At 41.7% G+C, this 27,125-nt stretch overlaps 1 protein-coding gene and 2 long non-coding RNA genes across 6 annotated transcripts in view; 1 reads left to right on the top strand and 2 right to left on the bottom strand.

The window, feature by feature from the left end:
• LOC123513002 overlaps positions 1 to 18,293 on the bottom strand; it is a 61,021-nt gene extending 42,728 nt beyond the window's left edge. The window contains exons 1-2 of one of the 2 annotated variants that reach the window (XR_006677233.1): positions 17,789 to 18,293; positions 6,481 to 6,754 (exon numbers count right to left, since the gene is read on the bottom strand). This is a non-coding gene — a long non-coding RNA (uncharacterized LOC123513002). The remainder of the gene's footprint in view (positions 1 to 6,480; positions 6,755 to 17,788) is intronic. The other variant, XR_006677232.1, reaches the window with a different exon arrangement.
• The window catches only part of LOC123512999 (multiple PDZ domain protein-like), a 945,060-nt gene that overhangs the window by 662,506 nt on the left and 255,429 nt on the right, over positions 1 to 27,125 (top strand). The window lies entirely within an intron of this gene.
• On the bottom strand, positions 18,677 to 24,555 carry LOC123513005. 2 transcript variants are annotated; one of them, XR_006677237.1, is made up of 2 exons: positions 24,452 to 24,555; positions 18,677 to 18,996 (listed from the first exon to the last, which is right to left on the bottom strand). It is a non-coding gene; the product is annotated as an uncharacterized LOC123513005 (long non-coding RNA). The 2 variants fall into 2 exon arrangements; XR_006677236.1 differs by lacking the exon at positions 24,452 to 24,555 and adding an exon at positions 23,532 to 24,366.

The raw sequence follows: 27,125 nt of genomic DNA, 5'->3' as shown, positions 1-27,125 counted from the left end.
GAGTGGTGTTCTTATTCAATGAAGTTAGATGCTGTGAATTCCATAACTCAAGCGAACAGCGGGGAAAAATTTGAGCGTGTGAGTGGAAGGGAGGGAGGGAGGGAGGGAGGGAGAGAGAGAGAGAGAGAGAGAGAGAGAGAGAGAGAGAGAGAGAGAGAGAGAGAGAGAGAGAGAGAGAGAGAGTAGACATAAGGATAGTAAATCAGAGACAAACGATGGAACAGATAGATAGATAGATAATAAGAGAGAGAGAGATTATGGGGTAGACATACGGATAGAGAGAGACAAACGGAGAAACAACAGATAGATAGATAGATAGATAGATAAACGCAATCTTTTCAATTCCCTGCCAGCTGTAAATAAATAGGTGAAAAGAGGACAAAAATTATGCTTTATTGTCTCACCACGACTGTGTTTTTCCAGTTAATAATGTAGAAATCTTGTCACTGTCTCTATAACCGTAAAAAACACCCTTAAAATTGCTTTATTCTCTCAACATGACTCTTTTCCAAGGACACAAAGATGACTAGCGAGATTTTCAAGAGTATTTTTCCAGTTAATCATTAAGAAATCTTGTCAATCTGCCTCTAGAACCGTAAAAATACACTTAAAATTGCTTTATTCTCTCATTACAACTCTTTTCCAAGGCCTCAAAGGTGAGTAGGGAGATTTTCAAGAGTGTTCCTCCAGTTAATAATGTAGAAATCTTATCAATCTGCCTCTAGAACCTTAAAAACAAAATACCCTAAAAAAAAAAAAAACTTGTGTGAATTTATATAAAGGCTTTTGCAATGGTGGAGGTGAAGCACAGAAATGTTTGAGAATAATAGCCTCTTTCTTTGCCACGATTTGAGAAAACACAATAATTTAATACCATGTCAATACTTTCTCCGTTTGTTTTTCCTTGAGTTTTTTTTTTTTTTTTTTTTTTTTTTTTTTTAACCCTCATAAGAAAAACCTGGTAAGAGTGATATAGGAATGTTGCTGCCCTTTCCAACCCCCTCTTACTCTTTTTCCCCTTTCTCTTTCTCTCTTATTTTGTGGTGTGGGGGAATGGGGGGGTACGTGGAGGAGGTGGAGGAAGTGGAGGTGTGCGCGCGTGACGGAGGCGCTGGAAGGTTAGGTGAAGGTGGACGTGATAGAGGAGTGGTGGTGGCGGTGGTGGTGGTGGTGGCGGCGGTGGTGGTGGTGGTGCTACAAGGTCACACCAGGTCATTCTCCTCTTGGATTGAGGTGTCTTGTGGCTTGGTGTTGAAGACGAGTGGTGGTGGTGGTGGTGATGGTGATGGTGGTGGTGATGGAGAAAGATTTAGTTATAATGGTTGAAATAACTCAAAATTGTGGTGTTTTTTTTAGTATTAATGAATGAGGTGTTGATGGTGGTGGTGGTGGTGGTGGTGATGGAAAAAAAAATAGTAATAATGGTTCAAATAACTCAAATTTTTGGTGTTTTTTTAGTGTTAATGAATGTAGTAGTAGTGGTGGTGGTGGTGGTGGTGATAGTGATGATGGTAAAGGATATGGTGGTGACCGAGTGTCATGGTGAAATGTGATAGGGTGCACGTGGTAATTGTGGTGGTTTTGGTGGTGAAGGGAAGTGGTGTAGAGGTGGAGTGTGATTAAACGTGGTGGTGATTGTGGTGATGATGAAGTGCTAGTGAGTAGGTAATGGTTGTGGTTTTTGGTGAAAGTGGTGGTGAGTCAGTGGGGTTAGGTGTCGCTGTACTGGTGATGACAGTGGTGGTGATGGTGATGCGTGTGTGGTGTTCTTTAGTAGATTGTCTTATATTTGATGTCCTGATGATGATGATAGTGACTTCGTTGATTTTTTATTGGTAAAGTGTTGAAGTATTTGCAAGAGGAAGATGGTGATGATGGTGATGTGGGTGGTGACTTGAAGTATTTGCGGGAGGAAGATGTTGATGATGCTGATTTTGATGGTGAAGTGGATGATGATGTTCAAAATGGTGATGATGATGATTATATACTCGAAATAACAATGGGGATGATTTTAAGACATATGGTGACTGATGGTGGTGATATGACACTCAACAATGGTGATGATTCTAATAAAGACCAGTATAGTGACTCATACATATTTACCGTGACATTATATAGTGACTGAGCAACAGAAAGTCTTGGTGATATGGTGCAGTTCACAATCACAATGGTGACGAGAATAGAACGGGGTGGGTGATGTTTACAGTAATAACGGTGGTGGTGGTGGTGGTGATGGTAGTGGTGGTGGTGGTGGTGAAGGTGGAGTCATGTTCTGTATCATTCAATATCACGCATCACCACCTCCTCCTCCTCCTCCTCCTCCTCCTCCTTTAGTAGCAGCACCACCTTCACCACTATTTTCACGCAACGACAATGGCCACTCGGAACCACGCTTCCATGATCTCTCTAATTACGCATTCACTCCTCCTCCTCCTCCTCCTCCTCCTCCTCCTCCTCCTCCTCCTCCTCCTCCTCCTCCTCCTCCTCCTCCTCCTTTGTCCTCAGTATCTCATAACCTCCTCTCTTTTCCTCCATGGCTTCTTGTCCTCTCATTGCTGTCGTCTGATATTTTTTTCACCTCCTCCTCCTCCTCCTCCTCCTCCTCCTCCTCCTCCTCCTCCTCCTCCTCCTCCTCCTCCTCCTCCTCCTCCTCCTCCTTCCAAGAATCAGACAGTCAAGTTAAATAATATATCGACACTTATTCTTACGAACGAAAATTAACAAAACACACGGTACAGAGAGAGAGAGAGAGAGAGAGAGAGAGAGAGAGAGGTAGGTTCGTGATATTCCCTGCGAAAAGGCAAATGGAGGAGGAGGAGGAGGAGGAGGAGGAGGAGAAGAGAAGAGGTAGAGAAGTGGAGGTGGAGGAGGAGGAGAAAGAGGATGAGTATGAAGGAGGGAAAAGTGAAGAAGGAAAAAGTGGTGGAGTGTTTGCTTGTCCAACTCCTCCTCCTCCTCCTCCTCCTCCTCCTCCTCCTCCTCCTCCTCCTCCTCCTCCTCCTCCTCCTCCTCCTCCTCTTCCTCTTCCTCCTCTTCCTGTTCCTCTTCCTCGTAATGTAATCGGTTTTCAATATTGCTCCTAAATTAAAGAAAACGTGAGTCCATTAGTAAAAACACGAGGTGGGTGGTGTGTGGGCATGTTTTGAATTAGTGGCGAGACTTGCTTCAATTAGGTGGTTTTGGCGCGAAATTAACTCTTGGGGAACTCTTACTCGTGTGTGTGTGTGTGTGTGTGTGTGTGTGTGTGTGTGTGTGTGTGTGTGTGTGTGTGTGTGTGTGATAGACAGTTGACATTTATAACTGGATTATGACTATTCGTGTTTTGACGGATTGTTTCTGTTCTTAGTTCTCTGTCTCTCTCTCTCGTGTGTTTTGACGGATTGTTTCTGTTCTTAGTTCACTGTGACACCATCCTCTCTCTCTCTCTCTCTCTCTCTCTCTCTCTCTCTCTCTCTCTCTCTCTCTCTCTCTCTCTCTCTCTCTCTCTCTCTCTCTCTCTCTCTCTCTCTCATTTGGCTCCTTAGTAGTAATAAATAAACAAAAACCCATTCTCTCTCTCTCTCTCTCTCTCTCTCTCTCGTAGCGGGCGTGTTGTTTGTCTAGTATCTCCATGTATATACGTTGGGTAATAGCTACAGAATTAACCTTCCCTTGTTGCCTCTCCATCAACACCAAAATTACTATCCGGCCTTGCTGTTGCTTTTTTTATACCTTGAATTTCACGTTTTCTGTCCATTTTCCTTTCTCTTCGTTCTGTTTAGAGGGAGGGGAGAGGAAATTGCTCCCCGAGACGAGTATGGAAGGTCAGTTGGGGGCGGCGGAAGCGAGGAAGAAGGCAAGGAGATTACGTTTTTTGAAGGAAGGAAGGAAGGAGGGTAAATGTGGAAGGCCAGGAAGGATAAGTGTTGTAATAGTTAGGTTCAGGAAAGGAGGAAGGTAAAAATTTGTGACTTAGTGGTGAAGGGAAGGCAGGAAGGATGGTAGGTAGGTAGGTGGTAGTAGATGGAAGTGCAGATTAGAAAGGGGAAGTTGGAGGTACTAGGCTTAACTTATTTTCAATACTGAGACACATTTTTACCGTGATTTTTGGGGTATGATACGTGAAGGGAAGGGAAGAAGGTAGGTAGGAGTTAGTAAATGGAAATGTAGATTGGAGAAGGGAAGTTGAAGGTACTGGGCTTAACTTATTTTCAATACTGAGACACATTTTTACCGTGATTTTTGGGGTATGATATATGAAGGGAAGGAAAGAAGGAATGTGTTAGTAAATGGAAGTGCAGATTGGAAAGGAGAAGTTGAAGGTACTAGGCTTATTAACGTTTTTCAATACTGAGACACATTTTTACCGTGATTTTTGGGTTATAAGACAATTTCATTCACATTAGCAAGGGTCTATGAAGGTCAGAAGATTACTGGCCAGTGACTTCAGTATTTTAATCCCCACATACATTTTTGAAGCTGTATAAAATCACTAAATGGTAAGCAGAATGAATATGGAAACGCAGCATGCTACTGAAGAGCTTAAGGAAGGAATAGAAAGACAGGAAGGGTGAGATTGTAACTATAAAGAGGCATGTAGGAAATTACAGATGTTTTTTGGGGGACGAATGAAAACAACAGAGGGAAAGAACATGAAAGCGGTACTTGAACGAAAATAAAAATGAGAGAAAAGGAATATTAGAAAAGCGAAGATAGGGAAGAAGTAGATGAGTAGGAAGAAAGATATGATAGAGGGATACAGAAGAGCATGACTGAGGGGAATGATTCAAAATTGAGATAAAACAAAGATAAGATAGTAAAAGGAATATTGAAGAAAATGACTGCAGAGACGAATACATAATAAAGAAAAAGCAAATATTTAGAGAGAAAAGAAAAAAAATATGAATATGAAAAACGGAGAAATGAACAAAATAAAAAAAAAAGACGAATATCAGAAGAACTAGAAAAAAAAGGTCAATAACGGGGAAATATTTAACGAGTAGGGAAACAGGATAAGGCAGAACACGACAGGAAATCACCCTAAGCGAAAAAGTTTCCCTGTGGCGTGAAGTTTCCTCCAAGTGCGGCGTTTCCTTGCGTTCACGGATGAGGAAACAGAGTAGAGGAGGAGGAGGAGGAGGAGGAGGACTGAAAGTGGATGAGGAGAATGGACAAAAGATAATAAGTGAGAGAATCATGAAGAGGAAGGAAGTGGTGGAGGAGGAGGACTAATTAAAAGAAAGGCAGAGAAGGAAGAGAATGATGAAGAAGGAAGTGGAGGAACAGAGATGAAGGAAGGAAGAGAGGGAGGGAGGAAGCAAGAGGATGGTGGTAATGAAGAGAAAGGAAGGAAAGGAGGGAGGGAGGAAGGAAGAGGATGGTGATGATGAAGAGGAAGGAAGTGGAGGAGAAGACGGCTGTGGTGAGGGCTCCCGAGTAATAAGTGAAAAAAAGAGGAAGAAAATGTGGAGAAATGAAATAATGCTGAGGAAAACTGTCTCATTTCAGAACGGGAGCTAAATTGCGGAAGAAGAAAAGGAGGAAGAGGAAGAGGAAAGAGAGGAGGAGGAGGAGGAGGAGGAGGAGGAGGAGGAGGAGGAGGAAGGAAGGCAATAGGCAGCTTAAAACGTTACTCGGAAAGCCGAAGCAAAAAAGAGAGAGAGAGAGAGAGAGAGAGAGAGAGAGAGAGAAAGCTCCCAGCCACCCTTGACTTCATAATTTCTTGAGTCTCCCCCTCCAGCCATTACGATAAGAACCCAACCCCCTCCTCCTTGACCCCTCATACCCCCTCTTCCCTCCCCCCCTCCTCTCCCCATCACGCCCCACCATTATCTTGCCGTTCACGCGCCATATTTTAATTAAAGTTTCAATACTACTTATAATTTACTTCCATTTATTACTGCCTTTCGTTTTAGTGGCTGGGAATGTTTAAGTGCTCCCTCGAATCCCGTTTTCTGTTATTTGGGGAGGGAGATGTTGGGGGTGTGTTATTATTGTTATTGTTGTTATTTTTATTATTATTGTTATTGGTTTTGATTGTATTGGGTCTGGTAGCGTTAATAAAGGGAGGTGGTTTTTATTTCAGAGTTTTTTTCGTGTATTTTCTTGTATATACAGTTGGTTTAGTTGTATGGTAGTAGTAATGGTCTAGGTAATGAAAGTTGTAATGGTAATGATGATAGAGATAATGATAATAATAATAATGAGAATAATAATAACTTCACAACAAACCACAACTTAAATAAAAAAAAACTATTTCTACCACTGCTATAAACAACTACAACAACAAATACTACTACTACTACTACTACTACTACTACTACAACTACTACTACCACTACCACTACTAATACTAATACTACCACCACTACCACCACCACCACGAACACAAACAAAACACACACACAAAAAAAAAAAAAAAACTAAACCAAACAACGAACCAGAAAATAAAAACACCCAAAAGAGACCAAACACACCTGTAATTAAAGCCAGGAAACTCACCTGGATTGAGGCGAGAAGAGGGAGGGAAACAAGGAAGGTGTGTGAAGTTGTATGTCACTATTTTGTCACTTTGTCCTCCTTCTGTTAGTGTCTGTTGTTCTTCTGCCAGTGTTCCCCCGCATAGAGTCCAGGACCTGTAGCGTGAAGATGCGGCTTTGATGGGCCAACTTTGATCTTGTAGGTGTTAGAAAGCCATTATTAACTTGCATGGGGGGGGGTGACTTGAATACCTGTCAGTGGCCGTACAGGTGTGTGTAGATGTGGCTTTTGTCCCCTGCAATTAAGAAAAGGGGCGTTAAAGGTAAAGCCAGAGAGAGAGAGAGAGAGAGAGAGAGAGAGAGAGAGAGAGAGAGAGAGAGAATAACGGTGATTAGAATAGGTAGCACGACAGTGCGCCTTTGGGTACATGTTCCTTTGTATTAAGTTTTGTTTAAATAAAAAAAATAGAGAGAGAGAGAATAACTCTCTCTCTCTCTCTCTCTCTCTCTCTCTCTCTCTCTCTCTCTCTCTCTCTCTCTCATATAGCTTTTGACTTCCAAAGAATCATAATGACTTCCAAAGAATGAATGGATGCTGATGGTGATGATGGTGGTGGTGGTGGTGGTGGTGGTGTGTATCTACAGGAGTCTTATAATGTTTGTCTTGGCCTTGTAGAGGGACTTTATAAGGGGGAGGAAAGCAAGAAATGGCATGTGTTTCTACGGTGTGTGTGTGTGTGTGTGTGTGTGTGTGTGTGTGTGTGTGTGTGTGTGTGTGTGTGTGTGTGTGTGTGTGTGTGTGTGTGTGTGTTTTGTCCTGTTATTTCCGTTTTTTTTTTTCACTTCCTTTTCCTGTCTCTCTCTCTCTCTCTCTCTCTCTCTCTCTCTCTCTCTCTCTCTCTCTCTCTCTCTCTCTCTCTCTCTCTCTCTCATATTAACTCTACTAACATCATAAAACCTTCCAGAGAGAGAGAGAGAGAGAGACAGAGACAGAGACAGAAAAACAGGCAGACACAACAACAAACTTCAAATAATTTCCTTGTAAGTGAAGAAAAATATTTAGCGAGAAGACTGAAGGAAAAAATAATAAAAAAGAAAAAATGAAATAGAAACGGGTCTTATATGACAAGGTGGCGATTTTCCACTGCTTGAATCTCCTTTGAAGTATTTTACCCTTCTTTTCTTAATTTCTTAGTTTTCCTTCTCTTGTTTTCATCTTATTTCCGTGTTCAGCGTGGCGTGGCGGGAAGATGAATGAATCGGACCTAGGAGTGTGTGTGTGTGTGTGTGTGTGTGTGTGTGTGTGTGTGTGTGTGTGTGTGTGTGTGTGTGTGTAATAATAATAATAATAATAATAATAATATACGGTTTATTAATTTAACAATGTAAAAAAAAAAATTACACTGAAAATGTACAGGGGGGGGAAATTAAAACAATGAAATGAAATGCTTAACCTAACTATGGACCTGTGTGTGTGTGTGTGTGTGTGTGTGTGTGTGTGTGTGTGTGTGTGCGTGTGTGTGTGTAGAATTAATGTGTGGTTTGTTTTCCTCCTACTCCTTTGTTATCATGAACACACACACACACACACACACACACACACACACACACACACACACACACACACACACACACACCAGGACCGACACACTACCTAATAAATACAGCAGATATTGAGGAGACAACAGCGAACAGTGGAATGTAATAAGTCACGTATACTCTCTCTCTCTCTCTCTCTCTCTCTCTCTCTCTCTCTCTCTCTCTCTCTCTCTCTCTCTCTCTCTCTCTCTCTCTCTCTCTCTCTCTCTCTCTCTCTCTCTCTCTGCGTCCATTAGTGTGGGAGACACCTGATATGAACAAGTCATTACGGTGTATTGAAAATGATTTAGCGGCAATTAGTTATAGACTTGGCCAGGGTAAGTTATGTTTGCCAAATAGAAGATGATAGTGCTCTTAACCTCTCTCTCTCTCTCTCTCTCTCTCTCTCTCTCTCTCTCTCTCTCTCTCTCTCTCTCTCTCTCTCTCTCTCTCTCTCACACACACTTTTCTCTGTTTTTTCCCCCTTTTTTCGTCTTTCTCTCCCTCTCATACAGTTTCGCTTCATTTGGTATTCAGTAGTGACTGTATAAAGGAGAGGAAGAATGGGAAAAAGATTACCCTACGTGTTCAGCATATTCTCTCTCTCTCTCTCTCTCTCTCTCTCTCTCTCTCTCTCTCTCTCTCTCTCTCTCTCTCTCTCTCTCTCTCTCTCTCTCTCTCTCTCGTGAGTTCCTTGAATTCTTTTGCATTTGTATTTTCCTGATTCTTTTTTCGTAATCTTCAATTGCAACATTCTCTCTGCATTTTTCTTCCTCATATTCTCCTCCTCCTCCTCCTCCTCCTCCTCATCTCAGTCAAGTGCCTCCTATGATGATTTAGATGTTTGTTTTCGTATTTGCTTTTATTTTTTTCTTTGTTTTTCATTGAGTTCCGGATGTGTCAGGTGCGTAGGATGCCAGGACAGGTGTGTGTGTGTGTGTGTGTGTGTGTGTGTGTGTGTGTGTGTGTGTGTGTGTGTGTGTGTGTGTGTGTGGTCCACTTATTATGTTTTATTATGAAGTGGGGCTGAAATTACTTACTAGGGACAAGAACGTACCCCCTCCCCCCCCCACACACACACACTCACACTTAGGGTTATTCGCTTCCGAAACCTCAAAAGATCTGTTTGGAAGCCTTTGTAAGTTCAGTTGACCTCTCTCTCTCTCTCTCTCTCTCTCTCTCTCTCTCTCTCTCTCTCTCTCTCTGTCCAGAATGAAGTGGCAATACAGAGAACAACGAAAGAAGAAAAAAAAAGAAAGGGAATAAAAGGAAGGAAGGGAAATAAATAAAGATTAGACTGAAGATTAGCAAAAGATATTATTGAAGAAAATGCCACATAAGTATGAGGCTTAAGAAAAAAGATAGAGAATGAATGAATGAATGAAGGAAGGAAGGAACGAAGGAGGGACGGGAAGAAAGGAGAGTTAACAAGCTGATTAGTGATTAGAGATAAGAAAAAAGAAGGAAGGACGAATAGGGAGATACATAAGGAAAGAGAAGAAAGAAGGAACATGGAGATAATGTGGAGTAATACAGGAAGAGAAAGGGAGATAGAAGAAAAGAAGTGAGGAGGAAGAAAAATGATAAACAGGAACTAGAATAATACAGGATAAAACACTTAAGAGGAAGAAGAGGGAATGAAATAGCGAGTTAGAAGATGAGAAGGAAGACGATGAGGAAGAGGTGGAGTAGAAGGAGGAGGAGGAGGAGGAGGAGGAGGAGGAGGATTATGTTACATCGTGTTGCTTAGTCTCGGTGGCTTGAGCAGGACTCTTGTCACTCGATCCTGGCCTGACTTGTTCCTCCCACCTCTCTCTCTCTCTCTCTCTCTCTCTCTCTCTCTCTCTCTCTCTCTCTCTCTCTCTCTCTCTCTGGCATCGATCGTTACAAATTTCCTTATGATTCATGTACATTTCTCTACTTCCTCCTCCTCCTCCTCCTCCTCCTCCTCCTCCTCCTCCTGGTAACGTAATGCTCACAGGAACGGTCAGGTTGTGTCAGGCTGAGATGGAATGGACAGGCCAATAGCTGCCCTGAAAGTGGAGGAGGAGGAGGAATGGTAACATACAGGAAGGAGCGGTTGGTGGTGGTTTATGGATCTTCCCTCCTCCTCCTCCTCCTCCTCTTCCTCCTCCTCCTCCTCCTTCATGGCGTATCGTGATGGGGCATAAACTCGCCTATGCATGAAGGAAGGAAGTAAGGAGAGAGAGAGAGAGAGAGAGAGAGAGAGAGAGAGAGAGAGAGAGACAGCATGACGTATTCTTAGATCTAGGTCACCGGAGAAGTCTTTACGGGTAGCTGGACGCAAGTTTGGGGTGAAATTTACTGGTTCAGAGAACATTTAAATGGAGAGAGAGAGAGAGAGAGAGAGAGAGAGAGAGAGAGAGAGAGTAGTTTTTTTTCTCTTCCTCATTTTTTTCACGTCTTTCCAGCTTCACTTTTCTATCCCTTCTATATATTTTTTATCAGTTTTCATCTCTCTCTCTCTCTCTCTCTCTCTCTCTCTCTCTCTCTCTCTCTCTCTCTCTCTCTCTCTCTCTCTCTCTCTCTCTCTCTCTCTCTCTCTCTCTCTCTCTCTCTCTCTCTCTCTCTCTGTCTGTCTGTCTCACCTTAGCTGCTCCACGTCCGTCACTCTTTTGATCATCTTTTCCACATTCCCCTTCACTCTTTCCCTTTCCCTTTTCCTGCCTTGCTTTGAACTTAATGCCTGTCACTCTTCCCACTTACCTCTCCTTACACCCTTCCCTAAAAATAACCTCTCTCTCTCTCTCTCTCTCTCTCTCTCTCTCTTTCGTTTTTCTTGCATAGTTTTCTTCCTAAACTCTCTTTCCGGTTATTTTTTGCTTTCTTTTTAAATTATTTTCTTCAGATTCCTTGTTATCTTTTCATCTTTTTTTATTGTTTTCTTTTCTCTTTTACTGGATCTTGTATGTAAAGCCTTTGAACTGTTTTTTTATGTTTTTTTTTCTTTTGTTTTCCTTTTAGCGTGTTTTCATGGCAGTTTTTTTTTCCCCTGTGGTTTCTTGACGCCTTGCTTTCATCTCACAAAGTTTTATTCTCCTCCAAGATTCTTCTCCTCTTCTTCTCTTCTTTTCGTGAATTTTCTCAGTTTTTTTTTTTTTTTTCATTCTTTTCATCTGTTTCTCTCTCTCTCTCTCTCTCTCTCTCTCTCTCTCTCTCTCTCTCTCTCTCTCTCTCTCTCTCTCTCTCTCTCTCTCTCTCTCTCTCTCTCTCTCTCTTTTTCTTTGTTTTTGAGGTTTTTTTCTTGTTTTCATATTCTTTTCTCTTTTTTTTATTTCTTCTAATATATATTTTTCTTCACAGTTATATATTATCTTTATTTTTGCTTTATTTTCATCATTTTTTTTTCCTTATGTACCTAACTGCATATTTGTCTCTTTCTCTCTCCTTGTCTTCTCTCTCCTCCTAATGTTCTCCTCATAATTATATATATTGTCTCTCAATTCCTATATTAAATACATCACTTTCGCCTCTCAATGAATGTCCCTATCTCTCTTTGTATCCATCTCTGTCTTCTGTCTTCTAATATTCAATTCATAATTATATATTTTCTCAATTCCTTCATTATTTTCATCCTTTTCGTCTCCCCACTTACGAAACTATCTATATCTTTTTATGACCTTCTCTCTCTCTGTCTGTCTCTCCCAGCCTTCCCTCCCTCCCTTGCTCTATCACCAGCCTTTGAAGTCCCGGGCAGGCGCTGGCGCTGGCGTAATATTACACATTAAGCATTTATCGTGGAGAGAGGAGTAATAAGTGACTGATGCCGCTCTTGCACGCTTCCTCTCAATACCTCCCTTGTCCAGAAGAAGCGTGGAAATAATATACATAACAATGGATCTGATTATCTCCCTGTAAAGTCATTTGTTCCTCTTTTTCATTGACTTGTGAATGTTATTGTTGTGGGTTTGAGATAATGATTTCTCTTTCAGTGAATCGGTAATTTTTCTATTGTCTTTTTGTCCTTTCTCTCTCTCTCTCTCTCTCTCTCTCTCTCTCTCTCTCTCTCTCTCTCTCTCTCTCTCTCTCTCTCTCTCTCTCTCTCTCTCTCTCTCTGGATGTTTTTGTCGTATGTTGAGGTGAGTTGAGTGATGTTCCCTTTGATCACTTTCTTTTTTCTTTGATCTGCGAGGATGACATGCGTAGATAACTCTTTGATCGCTCGAGCATATTCCTCATCACTTATGCAAGGACACTCTGGGAAGAAAACTATTTATATGATGAACACATTGGAGGGGCATTCCTTTTATTATGACAACGTATCCTGAGAAAGATCTACACGAGAAAACACTTGTAAGAACAGAAACAACAAATCATCGCTCTGTTCAATTAATCTTCAGAATGTATTTAAAAAGTGAGAGAAACGAGAAAGACACGGACGAACTGTATGGGAATGAGTTTTTGTTCGGAAAATACAGATGGAGGAAGATTAATACGTGGAAAGACTCGAAGAAAATACAAGGAAGATTTATTGAATGGAACGGAGTCAATCTGCAGAATGTACAAGAAAGGGGAAAAAAGAAAAGATCAGAAAAAACATAGAAAAGTCAGATATGCTATAACATAACTCACCATCTCAAATTGTACCAAAAAAAGAATGAGAAAGAAAAAAAACAAGGAAACTCAAATAAACCATAAAGAAATACTCAAAACAAATAAAAAAAGATGAAATAAGGCAAAAAAGAAACAAGGAAACTCAAACAAACCACAGAAAGAAAAATAAACAAGGAAAAAAGATGAAAATAAGAAGAAAATAAAAACGAAAACGAAAAAAATCAATAAAAAAATAATAAACAAGGGAAAAAGATGAAATAAGACGAAAAAAAACACACACACACAAAGAAAACCCCCCTAAAAAAAACACACAGAAAAATACCACAAACACCCATAAACCAAAACACACCCCTTCAATATACACCCTTGAAAAAAAAAAATAATAATTACCACCCTCAAAAAAAACACCCCAATAATACTAATAATACCCATACCAAACACCACCACCACCACCACCACCACCACCTCCAGAAAAGAAGAGGCCCATATAAACCTATTGTACCAGTCACATGTAGGAGTGTGTATCTCGCCTCCCCAGAGTAGACCATGACCTTCCATTACCTTCCCTCTCCCATCCCTCACCTGCCCTGCACTTACCAGATACACCGTAATTAAGCCCATTAGTACACCTGTAATATACCGTTCCTTCCTCCCAGGTGCGCACAATGGTGGGAAGGAGGTTGAGGAGGAGGAGGAGGAGGAGAGAGAGGGATAAAGAGAGATAGAGGGAAAAATTAAGTAGCAGGGAATTTAATAGTGTGAGAGAGAGAGAGAGAGAGAGAGAGAGAGAGAGAGAGAGAGAGAGAGAGAGAGAGAGAGAGAGAGAGAAAGCCAGCCACGTGTTTTTAAATGACTTTTTTATTCGCTAATGGAGACTTTCTGTGTTGGGTCATGCTGAGAGAGAGAGAGAGAGAGAGAGAGAGAGAGAGAGAGAGAGAGAGAGAGAGAGAGAGAGAGAGGATGAGGTAGACAAAAGGCGGAAGGGGGAGACAGGGGGGTAGGATGGATTACAGACAGGAAAGGAAGGAAAGAGGAGTAAAAGAGAGAGGGAGGTAGAAATGGATGATAGGAAGGGAAGAGGATGTGGGAGGAGGGGAGGAGGATAATTGTGTACTATACCTTACCAGTGAAGAAGAAGAAGAGGAGGAGGAGGAGGAGGAGGAGGAGGAGGAGGAGAAAAAGGAGGAGGAAGAGGATGGGAAGGTAAAGATTTTGAGATGCTTGGGAAAGATTTTATAGTGAAGGATGCTGGAGAGAGAGAGAGAGAGAGAGAGAGAGAGAGAGAGAGAGAGAGAGAGAGAGATGTTTTACAAGTAGTAGCAGTCTATCTCCATCAGAACAGTTCCTTTCAAACCGTGGGAGAGACGTTTATTTAATGCTCTCCCACCCACTCTCTTACTCCCACTCTCCCAGACACCAAACACGCCCACCCACTGCACTAAATCACCTCTCACTCCCACCCACACCCTCTCCCACGCACACACACGCCCCAGGTCATGCAGAACACCCACCACCCTCTCTCCTTCCCTCCTTCCCTCCTGACAACCATGTGCCTTCCTGCTCAGATTAACCTCTTCATATTCATTCTGCTTACTATTTGATGATTTAATACAGCTTCAGAAACTTATGTGTATTAAAATAGTGAAAATTCTGGACCATTAATCTTCTGATCTCCATAGAGCCTTCCTAATGTCAATAAAATTGTCTAGTTATACTTAAAACTGAAGGTAAAAAATGTGATACTACTGAAGGGGTTGGTTGATAGTGAGGAAACGGTGTGTCTGGGGTCTTGTGTGAGGTAAAACTGTCACGTTGCTGCTGCTGATGAGGTACGGTCTAAAAAAAGATAGAGTTAAAAAAAAAAGAAAATAAAAGATTGTAGCGGTGATGACAGGTAGTGGTAGTGGTGATGAGCAAGAGGTTTGATGGAAAAAAAGAAGAAAATACTGCGTTCACTCACTTTTTTCCGCTACGTTGCAAAAAGTAAAGTAAAAAAAGAACAAGAGAGAGATAAAAAGGAGAAGGTAATAATAGACAACGTAAGCACCAGAAATGACGATGATTGTGGGGAAAATGACCAAGAGCATGAAGATGGAGAGATGAAGAATGGGGAGTAGAATGAAGAAGAAGAAGAAGAAGAAGAAGAGGAAGAGGAAGAAGATAGACAGGAGAGACAGTTAGGCAGATAGGAGAGGATGAGGAAGGAAGAGAGAGAAGAGGAGAAGGATGAAGGGAGGAAAGAAAGAGAGGTGGAGAGAGAAGGTGGAAAAGGATAGGTACAGAGGGAGTAAAGGAGAGGAGAGTGAGAGACGAGTGGAGAGAGGGAGGAAAGGAAGGAGAGGGACAGAGAGAGAGAGAGAGAGAGAGAGAGAGAGAGAGAGAGAGAGAGAGAGAGAGAGAGAGAGGAGGGAGGGAGGGAGGAAAAGACACACAAGGGACAGGGATGGGAGGAGGGGGTAGGGGGGATGGGAGATGGGGAAGAGGGGGAGAGGGGCAGCTCACCTGTGTTGGAGCTGAGTCATACTTGAGCAGGTGATGCTAGCGCCCCCTCTCCCTCACCCCCCTTCTCTCCCTCTCCCCTCTCCCTCCTCTCACTATCTCCCTCACTAACCCACCTCCCCTCTCCCACTCTCTCTCCCTGCTTCTGTCTCAACCACACTCATCTCTCTCTCTCTCTCTCTCTCTCTCTCTCTCTCTCTCTCTCTCTCTCTCTCTCTCTCACCCAAGACCACAAGCACCACAGATTCACAGACTCTCTCTCTCTCTCTCTCTCTCTCTCTCTCTCTCTCTCTCTCTCTCTCTCTCTCTCTCTCTCTCTCTCTAAGTGAAGCAGGACCGATTGTCATCCTCACTTTCTTTCTATTTTTTGTTCTGACCTGCTCCTCTTTCTCTTTCTTTTATTCATTTTGCTTTTTCCATTTTTGTCTGTCTCTTTCTCCCTCTCACGTTTCCCATTCTTGTTTTATCTCTTTCTTTATTTCCCTTCATTCTTTTAATTTGTTTATTGCCTTATCCTTTCAAGCAAATTGATATTTTTCTTTTCTTCTTTTTCGTCTCGTTTTACAAAGCTTTTTTTTTATTCTTGTATGCTTTTTTTGTTCTTTTTTCCTGATTTTATTATTATTTCATCTTCTCTTCCCCTTCTATCTTCTTTCCCTCTTCTTCTTCTTCCCTTAAGAGATTGGAAGAACCAGAATGGAATTAAAGATTTATCTAAATTTTTCTTCTCTCCTCTTTCTCTTCCTCTTCCCCTCTTTCTTCTCTTCCCTTTAAATCGCGGAATTCCTGTCTGTCTGCTTGCACGTCTGTCTGTCTGTCTGTCTGTCTGTCTGCCTGCCTGCGTGTCTGTTCATCTTTTAAGCTGTCTGCATTTTCTTATTTGTTTATCTCTTCCATTTTTTTATCCTGTTCTAACAAATGAGATTGATAAGGAAAACTCTCTCTCTCTCTCTCTCTCTCTCTCTCTCTCTCTCTCTCTCTCTCGTTAGTATCATTAACAAGCAAGGAAAATTAACTCGTTGGATAATTAAGACTGTCAACTAAAGTGCGCAAGGAACAATGCGAGAAGCGAGTTTTTGGAATAACAAACAAACCCACAAATAAACTCTCTCTCTCTCTCTCTCTCTCTCTCTCTCTCTCTCTCTCTCTCTCTCTCTCTCTCTCTCTCTCTCTGTAGCTGGTTCTCCGGGCTTCCAAATAAGGCAAAATCCTGTGTTCCTACCAAGCTCAACTGGTTCCCGCGCCTCTCACTTCGATCTCACCAGAAGTTCAACCTTTATTTGCACTTTAGAATGAATCTCTCCCGCATTCCTGCTACTCCCGCTCGCTATACACGCACTGACAGGAACCTACACTGTGATATGCTACAGGAAGGTCTTAGAGGGCCTTGTGGGGGGACCATATGCTGTGGGAAGGAAATACGTGTTTTTTATTTTATTTTTTTTGTATCTCCCTTTCGTGGGTCGTGTAGGCGAGGGCGAGGAAACGGTGAGGGAGGAAAATTTGGCGGTGTAGAGTGTTTTAAATCTTGACTTTAACTTGGCAACTCCCCGCCCGCCAAGTGAGAGGGAGTGAGTGAGTGGGAGGTGTGTGTGCGGGGAGTGGTGGTGGTGTAAGATGTGTTTGAGAGACTGTGGGTGGTGAGGGGTTGGGAGAGGGGGAGGGAGGAGTGACAGCTGTGGTCCTTCTGCGATATTAGAATACACACTGTTCATACTCACACACACGCAAACTCAGTCAGTTCACGCTCGCACACACACACACACACACGTTCTTTGTTTCCTTAGCGTGCATGGAGTGTATTGTTGCTCGTATTAATAGGAGTATTATTGAAGTATTATCATTATAAATTCCTTGCCCTGTTCCAACGCAGCATTATATACAACATCGTAATTCTCTCTCTCTCTCTCTCTCTCTCTCTCTCTCTCTCTCTGATGGAGGAAAAATCGTTGGACTGTAAAAGTTACCAGCGAGGGAGGGAGAAACAGAGGAAGTAATTGACACGGAGAGAGAGAGAGAGAGAGAGAGAGAGAGAGAGAGAGAGAGAGAGAGAGAGAGAGGGGAGGGGACATCATGCAAAACAGCGTCATAGCAAATAGAACAAAGGTGTGTGTGTGTGTGTGTGTGTGTGTGTGTGTGTGTGTGGACGTGTGGGGTGTCTCGTGCTTATGACGTGGTGGGTGTGGGCGTGATGGGCGTCGGCGATCGTGGTGGGTGGGGCTGCTTCCCATTATGGCCTCCAGTTGCCTCCTTCACCCCCTTCCCGTCCCCCACCTCTCTCCATACTTGCTATAACCACTACCACTACCATCACCACCACCGCCGCCGCCGCCACCACCACCACCGCCGCCGCCGTTCGGTTCACACAGATGTTTTTTAATTGCAGTTAAATAAACGTATATGAACACACACTTGTACAAAACGTTCTGCCATTAAAACTACCTCTTTCACTACTACTACTACTACTACTACTACTACTACTACTACTACTACTACTACTACCACCACTACTACTATTATAACCAGCACCACCACCACCACTACCACTGCTACTGCTACTACTACTACTACTACTACTACTACTACTACTACTAGTACAAGGACATGAATAACAAAGCTTTAGAAGACAAGACACACATACTTAACTTACTTAATAAAGGTTAACAGGAAACACTTACCTTGCGCTTAGCTATTTATTGGCTCAAGGTGTGTGTGTGTGTGTGTGTGTGTGTGTGTGTGTGTGTGTGTGAGTGTGAGTGGACCGCCATCTCAACACCGCACTTTATGCAGTACTTTTCATACTTCCTTGCCCTCAAGTTCACTAAGGTCATTCTCTCTTTGAACTTTGTAAACTTTGACCTTCACGTTCTCGTCTGCTATGAACTTTTTTTTTCTCTCTCTCTCTCCTTTACTTTTTTTTTATTTGATTATATTGACTTTATTTTCTGCTTTGCTTTATTTCGCAGATTCACTTTCGCTTTATTTTTTTTCTTCTGTTTTGTCTTTATTCTTGTTTATTCACATTTCTCTCACTGTTTCCTCCCTTTCGTTGTGTAGATTTTTAGTTTTATTCTTTATTTTCACTTTTTTTCTATTTTTTCTATCTCTTCTTTCACTTTGGTATCACAGGAACCTTATTTTTCTGTTTTTTTTATCTTTATTCTTGTTCTTTATTTACTTTTTTTCCTTATATTTCCTCATTTTCGTTGTTTATTTTGTTTCATTCTTTATTCTTATTTTTGTTTTCTTTCACTTTATTTTCTGCATTTTTTCATATTTTATTTCTTTATTTTCCTTTATATTCTATTTTTTCAGATTTATTTTTCGATTTTTTCTTTATTTTTTCCTATTTTATTACAATTTTTTCCTCGTATTTTGTCACTTTGGTAGTTATTTGAGATTCATTTTCCGTTATTGTGTATTTTTTTTCCTATTTTGTTACACTTTTCTCTTCGTATTTTGTCATTTTGGTAGGTATTTCAAATTCTTTTTTCACATTTTTTTATTTTTTTATTTTTTCCCTTACTTTATCACACTTTTCTCTTTGTATTCTCGCAATTTGGTAACGTGGACAGTTTTTTTTTTTTTTTTCTCTCGTGTTTGTTCTTCATTCCTGCTTTATCACACTTTGCCATGCTTCTTACTTTTATCATTCTTTATCCTCATTGCTTACTTTATCACACTTTTCTCTTTGTATTCTCTCACTTTGGTAACATGTACAGCTCTCCTTTCCTGTTTGGTCTTCATTCCTCCTTTATCACATTTTGCCATGCTTACTTTATTATTCTTTATCTTCATTGCTTTACACTTTTGTAGAAGAAAATAACTTGTCCATTCATTTCTTGCTGTTTTATTTTTTTTATCTTTTTTTTTCATTTTCCTTACACTTTATGGAAGAAAAATCACGTTTTCTTTAATACAGGGAGCACTTTTACACACCACCTCATAATAATAATGGTTAATAATAATAATAATAATAATAATATACAACTACACAACACTAAGTAATTGGATTCATTTTCTTTTTTCTCTGCCATTATCACAAACACAGGAAGCCATTTTTTGTTATTATTTACTACCTCCAAAAACAACAGCTAATAGTTTTTTTTTTTTTTTTTTTTTTTTTTTTTCTTGCATTTTTTTCTTTTTTTCTATATTTAGATTAAGAGTTTCATTTTGTGGCTTTCCTCTTTTATTCTGCATATTTTTTTTTCTTCAATTCTTGTTTCATTTTTTTCGCACTTCATAGATAAATTCTCACTTTTTTTTCTCTCTATCCTTTTTTTTTCTATTATTATTCGTCAGTTTTGGTGTTTCCTTGTTATTCTATATCTCACTTTCTCGTTTCACTATGTTGTCTCTCTCTCTCTCTCTCTCTCTCTCTCTCTCTCTCTCTCTCTCTCTCTCTCTCTCTCATATCACAAACGCCAATAATTGCTTTGATGATGAAAAAAAAATACAAACGAATGATACAGACACAAAAATGGAAGAAAAAAGGAACAGAAAGCAGACAGACAATACCAAAAACTTAAAACCGAGAAGGAATATGGTCAGATTCAACTCGTTTCCTCTTCCCTCAATAAAAAAAAAAAAAATAATCTTCATGCGGTAAAAAAAAAATATATTCGGATCCGTTTATTTTCTGAGCGTTATTCGAATGTGATTTTAGAGAGAGAGAGAGAGAGAGAGAGAGAGAGAGAGAGAGAGAGAGAGATAAGCGTTTCGTTTATGAGAATCGACCGTTTAGGATTTGTGCTTCTGCCAGGAGGAATAAAAGCTGAGAGAGAGAGAGAGAGAGAGAGAGAGAGAGAGAGAGAGAGAGAGAGAGAGAGAGAGAGAGAGGTGGAGGGTCGGTGTAAGGGTAGCTGTGACGATAGGAAACCTTACTATTATAAGAGAGAGAGAGAGAGAGAGAGAGAGAGAGAGAGAGAGAGAGAGAGAGAGAGAGAGAGAGATGCCTCATTTTAGGAAGAGGGTAGTTGAAAGGAAGTCTTACAAATAAACAGAGAGAGAGAGAGAGAGAGAGAGTGTTCGTCAGCGAGTTACGTCAGGTGAGGAATGCTTCAGGCTGCGCTGGGAGACACATGTTCAGTGGATGTAGTGTCTATGAGGGTGACACGTCTCGCCTCCTCGCCGGCAGGGTCACCACAGGCCGGATGTGTCACACTGCCTGCTCATCATAACAAGGCCACTATTCACAGACGCTTCACTCTCTCCATGACTATTTTTGAAAGCCACAGAGATGATTAACCGGGTTTTCAATAGTGCTTTGTCTTTTTATGTTGTAGAAACCTTGGTACAGTGGAACCATGCCTACTTTGGGATCCGAGGGGTCTCCAAGCGCACGGGTTTAAATCCTGTCCACAGTCCAAGTGTAGGTTGGGCTTCCTCACTCGGGGCAACGAGGTATCTATATGTACACCAATTACACCCGTTTTGGTCTCCACAGTAATCTAAAACGCTCTTCAAAACTCGTGTCACTTCAACTTGTGTACCCTTTGGCCTCTTACACCTTGAGTCTGCACACTTGACTAGCCTTCTATGCCTTTTTTCTTATATTTGAATTCTTTCCCTCACGTACTTTTCTAGTGTGACAAAGTATCTATATGTACACAAATTACACCCGTTTTTGATCTCCACAATAATATAACCCCTTATATGTTTGAATCTACACACCTGGTTACCTGTTCACACCTCTTTAGACACCCTTTCCCTTTCCTGTGTCCCTAATGCTTACTAAGAGATATTTATCTACACCTTGACAAATGGAGTAGATATTTCCCACACTCAAGACATTTGTCCCAGACTTTTTGCTAACTCTACTACTAATCTTTTAGGAAACTGGCAATCAAGTGGGCCTTTTTTTATATTGCCTTTGACCAGCTTCACCTCATTCATAAAAAAAAAAAAATCTCACTGGGTTTTTTGAAGTAGTGGTGATGTGGCCCTGAGGTGTTTCAGAATACTGTTGTAACTCTGACGCCAGTGCACCACCACGGGTCATCATACGCCGCCACGCACCGCCACCACCGCGTAACGCACGCCACTCTATCGCCAAGAGAGACAGAGCGTGAAAAAAATAGCAAAAAATAAGGAAAGAAAAGAAGAAAACGACTTGAAGGATAAAAAGAGACCATTTTAACTATTTCAGTACTGGGACACAATTTTACCTTAAGATTTGTGTACGATTAGACCATTTTATTGACAATAGGAAGAGTTTATGGAGGTCAGAAGATTAATGGCCACAGTCTTCACTATTTTAATCCCCACGTAAGTTTCTGGAGCTGTATGAAATCACCAAATCGTAAGCAAATTGAATATGGAAACGCATCGTTAAAAGAATCTGGATAAATGACTGGAGATTAATGGAGTCTTGGAAGGAAAAATAAATATATGTGTAGGAAATAATGCGTAAAAAAAATATTTAGATAAAGAAATGGCAAAAAGGAAGTTTGGAAAATAAAGATAAGTCGGAAGAGGATATAAGGAAAGGTCAAGGCAAAGAATAAAGGTGGAATAGACATGGAAAATAAACTAAGGAATTGCAAAGGAGGAAAACGTTAAAAGTTATAAAAGAAGTTAAGTAAAAAGAAATAAAAAGACACTGAAAGGAAATTGAGGACAAAAGCAAGAGATGAAATGAAAATATGTAAAAATGAAAAAAGATGAAAAAAAAAAACCCAATGAACGAAAGATAGAGGGAAAGAAACTGAAAACCAAAGCGATGGATGAAGTTTAAATAGACGCAAAAAGCAAGAAATATAAAAAAAAAAAAAAAGAAAATGAAATAGAAGAAAAGTTGAAAAGATAAAAAGCAGTGAAGGGAAAAAAGTTAGGAAAAAAATGAAGGACACATAGAGAGAGAGAGAGAGAGAGAGAGAGAGAGAGAGAGAGAGAGAGAGAGAGAGAGAAAGGAAATAACTCTTTTTCAGAAGGTTTTGTCTCCCTCGGGTTAAAGCTGAAAGGGTTACGATGACAAATATTCTACAGGTTCATTCATTTATTTTATTCACTAGTTATTAGATCAGCCAGATATACGATAGGCCCTAATCATTAACACTTCCGATACGAATCACCTCTCTCTCTCTCTCTCTCTCTCTCTCTCTCTCTCTCTCTCTCTCTCTCTTGCCGCAATGGTGTTTCCTTCCTGACTTAGCACATTTGTGGTCTGAAGGAAGCAATTTTTCCCCTGTCTCTGTCACTCTCTCTCTCTCTCTTTCTTTAAATGAATCAGCTGATGTCACTGAGAAATTACTGATATACTCTTATTTATACAAACTTTTTTTTATTCTTTTTTTTTTTTTTTTAGTTTTCCTTCTTGATTCTTTGAGGTGGTCATGAAATTATACTCTGTCATCATTTCCCTCTCGTTTGTCTCTTACTTTCTCACTCTCACTTTAATTTTCCTCTCACTTTCACGGTTTTTTTTTCCATCTTGTTAGCTTGACGCCGAAATGTGAAACTAGTCTTTTTCTTTTATCTTTCTCTCTCTCTCTCTCTCTCTCTCTCTCTCTCTCTCTCTCTCTCTCTCTCTCTCTCTCTCTCTCTCTCTCTCTCTCTCCAGTCCATATGAACAAACACGTGTATCGACGCAGGTCACATAAAAGTCGACAAAATCATGAAATTATAAAAACAAAAACCTAAAACACAATTTACCTGGAAAGAGGAAAAAAATAGGAAGCGATTCTATGACACTCTTTGATTTAATTCCCCACGCGTTTTATGGCAAATGACCTCACACAGGGGGTTACTGGGAATACCTTTGGGGGGGTGTAGGGTGTAGGTGAGCGGCTGGGTGGGGGTGTCGGGTACAGGTGAGAGAAGGAATGAATAGGTGGAGAGAAGAGACAGGAGGGAGAGGAAGGAGGAAAGGAGGGAGGGTTTAAAAGATGGGTCATTTGAGATTTAAGAGTGATAGGAGAGGCTTGGTCGTAGAGAGAGAGAGAGAGAGAGAGAGAGAGAGAGAGAGAGAGAGATCAGGGTCGAATAAAAGGGAAAGTAAAGGAGTAGGTAGGCAAAGGGGGAGGGAGAGGGAGAGGAGGGAGAAAGGAAAGTGGGCACGTGGGCTAAGACGAGGAGGAGGAGGACGAGAAGTACCCAGATATCACACACACACACACACACACACACACACACACACACACACACACAGAGAGAGAGAGAGAGAGAGAGAGAGAGAGACCAACACAGCACAACACAACACAAATGCGAAGGTCAGAGCAACATTTACACACACTTCCAGCAACACCACTCGTCCTGGAAACACAAACACCTCATTGTCGCACTTTGTTCCACCAACGGACGTAAACACGCAAACACACACACGTACGCACGCACACAAATCAGCCTTCTTTTCATCCTCACCAAGATTCACACAAGAGTTCAAAGTGAAAGAGAGTTGGGAGAAAGAATACAATTTACCAACAAGTCTCGTGTCGTTTTCTTAGCCCGACGAACACACGTATGGACTTCGTGTCAAGGTAATAAGGTCGTTTTTCACTCTTCCTACACACTGGACCGCCGACTTTATCGTGCGTGGCTGGCTCCGCTGGGGAACGATAGAGGCGAGGCAGTGAGCAGGGAACAGCAGTGAGCGATGCAGTGGTGGCGTTTTTACTGAGTTTCATAAAGTTTCCTGCTTCGGGAGACAAACAGAACAGCATGACGGTGGTGGTGGTGGTGGTGGCGGCGGCGGCGGCGGCTCGCGGGGATGAAGTTGGCAAGGGTCAGTCACTTACTATTTTTTGCCTTTCATTTTCGCGTCTGACATTCCAGTTACCAAGGCCTAAGGTGAAGGTGAGGGTGAGGGTGTGGAGCAGAAGACCTCTAACTGTTGAGCTGGGGAGGCAGGGAGGAGAGGGAGGAATGGGGGGGAAGTAAGGGGGAGTACGTGTGGTGGTTGTGGTTGGGGTGGGGGGGGATGGAAGGGTGAAGGCTGCAGGTGGCATACGGAGGAGGGAAGGAGGAAGGGGGGGGGACTAGGAGGGAGTGTTTTAGGAGGTATAGTGGATGTTTCTGTCTACCACTACTCACTCCCCATGTCTCCACTATCACTACCACTCATACCACCACCAACACCACCACCACGCAGTGTTTGGGCGGCCGCAGCTCCTCAAGGTGACCACCACACCAGACTTGCATGGGACCAGCCTTCATTCTCCCATGTGGCGACTCTTAGAACACCAGCGGCGCCCCCTCACGCCCATATCCAGCGAGCAACAGTTGTCCCTCCCTCCACGCCCGCACACTCCCTTCCCAGTACACGAGGGGCGGCTGGCGGGCCCTATGCGTCCTGTCACCGCCTCTCATCCCCGGCGGCGGGTTGCGGTGTATGTCCTTACCCGATCACTGCTGGAGGAAGACTGAGAGCTGAGCCTGAGCGGGGCCGGAGAAGGCGAGCTAGCGAGCGGACGCGTCTGTGTGTGTGTGTGTGTGTGTGGCTGCGTCGACCCTGGCCTGTATGGGATGCAAGTGGTGGTGCGGGTGGGGGTGACTTCTGCGAGAGAGAGAGAGAGAGAGAGAGAGAGAGAGAGAGAGAGAGAGAGGGGGATGGAAGGCAAGCAGGTATACACACAGGCAGGCAAAAGAATTCAATCTCAAATGAAAGTCTCGCTTAATCTGGCGTCTCTCTCTCTCTCTCTCTCTCTCTCTCTCTCTCTCTCTCTCTCTCTCTCTCTCTCTCTCTTTCCGAATTGAGAATCAAGACCCGTTCACCTCTGCCCAGCACTTACTCTCACTCACTCACTCTCTCTCACTTACCCCGAATTTTTAAAAAGCACAGACGATCTCCACCTTCTCTCTCTCTCTCTCTCTCTCTCTCTCTCTCTCTCTCTCTCTCTCTCTCTCTCTCTCTCTCGCTTTTTTTCCCTTCTTCTTCTTCACACTCTCTTTCGTTTTCTTTCCTTTCCTTCTCAATTTTCACTTCGTGCTTCTCCTCTTTCCCCGTTTTCTCTTTCCTCACTTTTCATTCTTCAGTCTGCTTCTCCTTTTCAGTCTGCTTCTCCTTTTCCTCCTCCACTTCCCCGTCCTTAGCCGTGTAAAGGTAAATGATGAGGCTGCCAGTGTGTGTGTGTGTGTGTGTGTGTGTGTGTGTGTGTGTGTGTGTGTGTGTGTGTGTGTATGTCTGTTTAGTTTTGCAATATTTTTGGGAATGATAAGAGAGAGATGTTGTGTTTTCGTTACAAGAGAGAGAGAGAGAGAGAGAGAGAGAGAGAGAGAGAGAGAGAGAGCTATGACCTGTGTCCGGTGGCATATGTGAAAGTGGTAATGGTTACAACAGCGTATACTTTGGGGAGAGAGAGAGAGAGAGAGAGAGAGAGAGAGAGAGAGAGCGCTACATGTGGTGAATATCGAGAGTTCTGTGATAAATGGCTTTGGTAGGGTGACCAGATCGGGGGAGACTAGAGAGAGAGAGAGAGAGAGAGAGAGAGAGAGAGATACAGGTAGAGTTGTTAATAGACAAGACTAAATAACAAAGGTAATGGGAAGATGAAAATTAACCGTGTCTCCTCCTCCTCCTCCTCCTCCTCCTCCTCCTCCTCCTCCTCCTCCTCCTCCTCCTCCTCCTCCTCCTCCTCTCCTCCTCCTCCTCCTCCTCCTCCTCTAGAACTCCGGAACAATGCACATGTCTTGGGGTTCTGTGGAATACGTGCAGTGGTTCTTGTCGTAAAGTGAGCAGTCTGGAGCTGAACTTGCCAGGGGGAGCACAGTGACTTGCTGCCAAAGTAATTCCAACATTAACGAGATAATCTTACACACAGAGGAAGGTTGAGGCTGTTGCTTGGTGCCCTGCTCTGTCTTGTGGGTATAGTGGCAATGAGTGAGGTTTTGTGTAGACGTGTGGTTCTGTGTGTTAATTTAATCTAATCTATTGAAACTTAACCTAATCTATCTTAACCTATCCTCTTCTAACTTATTTTATCCTAACCTACCCTACCCTATCTTGCTGTCTTCTACTTTATCCTATCCTAACTTGATCTAACCTTCCCATTACTGTATCATCTTCCCCTAACTTATCCTACACTAACCAAACCTAACGTATCCTAACCTATCCTATCCTATCCTAACCTATTCAAACCTACCCTACCTTACCCTACCCTACCCTAGCCTATCCTATCTTATCCTCTCCTACCTTATCCTATTATATCCTATCCTACACTATCCTAGTCTAACCCAACCTAACCTAACCTAATCTACCCTATCCTATCTTATCCTCTCCTATCCTATCCTATCCTAACCTATCCTACACTATCCTAACCTAACCTAAGTTTGTTTTATATATTTTTGTTTACTCTTCTTTATTTAGTTTTGTTTTCTCTGTTGTTTTCCTTTTTCTTGTTTCTGTTTCCTTTTTATCATCTATTTTTTTATCTCTTTTTTTCTGAGGCATTGTAAGTTTGTATGAATTTGTGATTAATATTTGGTTTGTGTTTATATTTTGTTTCTTGTTTTATTTAGTTTATTTAATTAGGATGTCTTATATTATGCTTTCTCTCTCTCTCTCTCTCTCTCTCTCTCTCTCTCTCTCTCTCTCTCTCTCTCTTTGTCCAAGAAATACTTTACTTTCTGTTTTCCTGGAATTTTCTTCTTCTCCTCTTGTTCATTTCGTTAAAGCTTTTTTTTTTATATATTTTTTTTTCAGCGGAAAGATTTGTTTTGTTGTCAGGTTTAGAAGTCCGAGTTTATCTTTTCTTCTGTGTTTCTTTCCATTTTATATTTTTTACTTATTTTGTTCTTGTTTAACTCCTTCACTACTGGGACACATTTTTACCGCGAGTTTTGCGTGTGATTAGACGATTTTATTTACATTTGGAAGGGCCTGTGGAAGTCGAAAAGGTTAATGGTCCAGAGTCTTCACTATTTTAATCCCTACATAAGTTTCTGTAGCTGTATGGAGGTCAAAAACGTTAATGATCAAGAGTCTTCACTATTTTAATCCCTACATAAGTTTCTGAAGCTGTATAAAGTCACCAAACAGTAACTTGTCATGGTACTAAAGGGGTTAATATTTTTCTT

The sequence above is a fragment of the Portunus trituberculatus genome, chromosome 35 (assembly GCF_017591435.1).
Source record: "Portunus trituberculatus isolate SZX2019 chromosome 35, ASM1759143v1, whole genome shotgun sequence".
NCBI classification, from domain to species: Eukaryota; Metazoa; Arthropoda; class Malacostraca; order Decapoda; family Portunidae; genus Portunus; species Portunus trituberculatus.
The sequence above is the reverse complement of the archived record's forward strand: the minus strand, read 5'-3'. Positions and strand labels throughout refer to the sequence as shown.